At 36.3% G+C, this 4,429-nt stretch overlaps 1 pseudogene across 1 annotated transcript; it reads right to left on the bottom strand.

Annotated features, from left to right (window-relative positions):
• Window positions 1-216: 216 nt before the first annotated feature.
• LOC143568668 (TMV resistance protein N-like) lies at window positions 217-3,894 on the bottom strand (annotated as a pseudogene). Its single transcript, XR_013141608.1, has 4 exons — window positions 3,141-3,894; window positions 1,870-2,970; window positions 1,497-1,787; window positions 217-1,397 (listed from the first exon to the last, which is right to left on the bottom strand). The product of XR_013141608.1 is annotated as a TMV resistance protein N-like (transcript).
• Window positions 3,895-4,429: the final 535 nt, after the last annotated feature.

Raw genomic sequence — 4,429 nt, 5'->3', positions numbered from 1 at the left:
AAGTCAGCTGGGTCAAAGGAGCTGTTATTCTCCTTGTGGCTCAAGTTCTAGTTTGTTTTAAATAAGCCGGTTCCTTAGGGGATAATTGGCACGTTATTTAATTTGTTTAAGTCTTCCTTTTATTTCTATGTATTTCCTTATTAGTAGGTAGTTGTTGAAGCAGTTGTATTTCTAGCTATTTAATGCCAATCGATTAATGAAACTAGTATGCACTTTTCATTCATTGTACTCTCTACACACTTGACACTTCAGATTTAACTCCTCTAAGCATGGGGCCGACCCAATGTTAAGGCTCCTCACGTTAGAACCACAAAGATTGAGGAATCTGAGCTTTGGACATTCAACATGCATGTTCACTTCTTCTAATTTATAACAATATGCTAGATTTAACTTCTCTAAACATGGGGCCGACCCAATGTTAAGGCTCCTCACGTTAGAACCACTAAGTTCAAGGAATTGGAGCATTGGACATTCAACCGGCATGTGTAGTTCAACAAAATCTTTACAGTATGCTATATTTAACTGTTCTAAACATGGGGCCGACCCAATGTAAAGACTTCTCACAATGAAGGACTTAGGTTGAGCACTTTGAGCTTTGGGTATTCAACAGGCGTGTGCAGTTCTACAAAGTCGTTACAGTATTCTAGATCTAGTATCTCTAAACATGGGTTCAACCAAATGTTAAGTCTAACCACCTTAGAACCACGAAGTTTGAGGAACTTGAGCTTTGGAAATTCAACCAACATGTGCAGTTCTACAATTTTATTACAGTTTTCTATAATTAATTCCTCTAAACATGGGGCCGACCGAATGTTAAGGATACTCACCTTAGAATGACTTAGGTTGAGGAATTTAAGCTTTGGACATTCAACAGGCATGTGCAGCTCTACTAAGTCTTGACAAAATGCTAGAATTAATCTCTCTAAACATGGGACCGACCCAATGTTAAGGCTACTCACCTTAGAAGTAATTAGTTCGAGGAATCTAAGCTTTGGACATTCAACCGGAATTTGCAGTTCTACAAGGTCGTTACAACTGTATATTTCTAACTTCTCTAATGATGGGGCAAACCTAATGTTAAGGCTACTCACCTTTGAAGAACTCAGCTTGAGGAATTTTAGCTTTGGACATTGAACAGGCATGTGCAGTTTTACCATGTGTTCACAATATGCTATTTTTAACGTCTCTAAACATGGGGCCAACCCAATATTAAGGTTACTCACCTTTGAACCTTTTAGTATGAGGATTTTGAGCTTTAGACATTCAACGGGCATACTGAATTCTACAAATTCCATACATCCTTTGAGATAACATATTTCTAGATTTGGAGTCATCCCCATGTCAAAGCTTCTGAAATCTGAATATTTGAGGACAAGGAACTTGAGCTTAGTAAGTACCTGTCATAAGAAGAAGAAAAAAAGGATGAGTATTGGTCTCATGACAACATATATCATAATTTTGAATAATGCAATACAATCAATCGACCGTAATTTTACCTTTTCTTCTCCGTCTTCCCACAATTGAGTGATCTTGCTACGAGGCATTTCAAGGTGAACAAGCTTATTTGGTTGAAATGTTTTTGGTAAACACGTAAAAGGATAGCAAACCCAATATAGAGATTGTAGAGTATTAGGTAAATACTGGTCAACTTGATCATTTATGTCTTTAAAGTAATCATCATCCACATAAAGAACTCTAAGTTCCTCTATTTTTCTAAGACCTTTCATAATTATACCCGTAGGTGATTCTGAATCATGCAATTTTATACTTCTGATTCCGACAGTACCCTGTAAATAAAAAGGCTTACATGAAATTTTTGTCATAAACCAAAATTGTTTTTAGTTTTCAAGAAAGTGAAATTAACATTACCAAGTCATTTACCAACATATCATCAATTTCTTCTCTAATCCATAATCGATTATGTTTGTTAGGCTCTCCAGGGTCCGAACGACGAACAATATTCTTGCCCATTTCTTCTAGACGGCCATGCATTCGCAGACGTTTATCATCAGAAGTAGTTAGCAAAGATTTCTATTCAAGAACCCTTAGACCGATTTCGGCATAAAATCCACAGCTTTCAAGTATTCTAATTGCTCTCTTCTTTTTCATACCCCTCTGTAGGCATGCAACATCTAAACATATTTCTTTTTGGTCATTCTCTAGACAATCATAGCTTATTTCCAATCTTTTTAAAGTTTGATCTTCTGGAATTGTTTTTAGTCTTTCTAGGGCATCTACCCATTCATGCTCACTTCTACCACAAAGATGAGAACCCAAAACTTTGATTGTTAAAGGAAGACCGGCAGCATAATGTATAACTTTTTTTGATAGCTCTTCAAACCCTTGAGTAGGAATCTCTGCATCAAATGCATATGTACTGAATAGGCAAATTGCTTCCTCATGTGATAACAGATTCACATCATGAGTAAAGTTCACTCGGTGTGCAGTCAACACTTGCTCATCTCTTGTTGTGATGATGATTCTACTTCCTGGTTTAAACCAAGTTGGTTTGCCTGCTAAGGCCTCAAGTTGGGTTATATCATCTACATCATCTAGAACTACAAGAACCTTTCTACTAACCATCATCTTTTTTACTTATTTTTCCCTTCAGAAACACTCTTTACAACAACTTTCTGATCATTTAACACATCTGAAAGGACTTGTTTTTGCAATTCCTTCAAACCAGACAAAGAGCTTTTTGAAACTTCTCGGACATTCTCAACAAAGCTTGCACCTTCAAACCAACCAGATATATGATTAAAAACTGCAGTGGCTAAAGTCGTTTTTCCACCACCTCCTATCCCCTTAATCCCTATCATACGAACACTATCTAAACCAATTTCTAAAGATGAAAGTATCTTATTTACTCGAACCTCCATCCCCACTAAGTTGTCATCAATGCTCAAATTGATGAAATATAGCTTTGGTAGAATTTCTTCCATGATTTTTTCAATGAACTTAGCTTCATGCCTGTGTGTAAAAAATGATTCAATCAGATTACTCAAAATCCCACATAAAACAATAAATTTTAACATAAAACATACAACCAAATATGAAGTAATAAGATAGTGATATACTAATGTTTCATGTTAGAAGTATATAATAAAACAAAATTGAAGAATATAAGATGAATGAATTACCCATCAAGAGTGTTTTTCAGCTCCCACCCGGCTAGAGAAGCTGCTTCTTTGAGAGCATCTCTCCATCTCTCAAACGCCTTTTTCTCCACTAGTTTCACAAAGGCTTCTCCAAATTCCCCACTTTGGTTGCGGACTTCGGTGGGCTCCACATCATAGAAGATGGGGTAAGCAGTCTGCTCAGTAGTCCTCTGGCACTCCATAATCTTGACGAGTTCACCTAAGCACCACGATGAAGATGCATAGTTCTTGGAGAAAACAATGATGTGAAATCTCGGACTCTTCAATGGATCTCAACAGCTGGTTGCTGATCCTTTTCCCTTTCTCGATTCTCTCATCATCTTTGTAGGTGGTAACGCCTCTAGTGTGAAGAGCATGATAAAGATGATCAACAAAGGTCCTAAGGGTGTCTTCGCCCCTAAAACTCAAAAATGCATCGTACTTGAAGCTTTTCTGAACGGATGAAACTGAGGTGGATGCCATTGAATGTATGCTTCAAGAATCTAGTTAATAAAATGAAAGCTTTGTTAACTGTGTAAAGTTCGTATGAACTGTTAAGAGATAAATCAACAAGAGATCGAAGTGTATAATATTAAGACAAGGATTTAGTATCTTATGATTGACTGAGGTGTAAAGATTCTTATTTGCATCATAAAGACAAAAAGACACGTGATGACCATTAAACGTAGCAATATATTTTATTAATTTGCAAATACCTTTTCACGTAGTTAAATACTAATAAAGTTCCCTGTATTCTTTAATCATGCTTTTCACTTTATTCAATAAAAAAGATAAAGAACATGAAGATAAATTAAGAGCATCCTTGAAAAATACTGATTACACGTTATGGCCATTTATCAATATTGCAGCTGTAATCTCTTGACTTCATGAGTATTTTTGAAAAAAAATGATTTTATATTCAGTTAGCATGATTTAATGGAATTAATTGAACATGTGGGTAGAGAAGAGGTTGTACCTGATCTAAACAAGGAGGTATCCTCCGAATCGGTTCGGAACACAACAAGAAAAGAGAAGCAAACTAAAGAGCTGAATAGTAAAAGGAAAGCTCACCCGATTTTGTTGAAACTCAAAGACAAATTTTGGGTTAACAAATCGATCTCATCAACACGTCTTATTTCAAGACTTGATTTTAATGATGGTAGCGAAACGGACAGCTTGCAAGAACAGTCTATGATTAATAAAAGGAAATCCAAGGAAGAGATCGAAAGGGAGGTCTTGAAAACGATTGAAGTCGGGGAAATTTTAGGTTATCGGGTTATGGGGCAAGAAGA

The sequence above is a fragment of the Bidens hawaiensis genome, unplaced genomic scaffold, assembly GCF_021521415.1.
Source record: "Bidens hawaiensis isolate Kalapana, Puna unplaced genomic scaffold, B.hawaiensis_p1.1 tig00024041_1, whole genome shotgun sequence".
NCBI lineage: Eukaryota > Viridiplantae > Streptophyta > Magnoliopsida > Asterales > Asteraceae > Bidens > Bidens hawaiensis.
The sequence above is the reverse complement of the archived record's forward strand: the minus strand, read 5'-3'. Positions and strand labels throughout refer to the sequence as shown.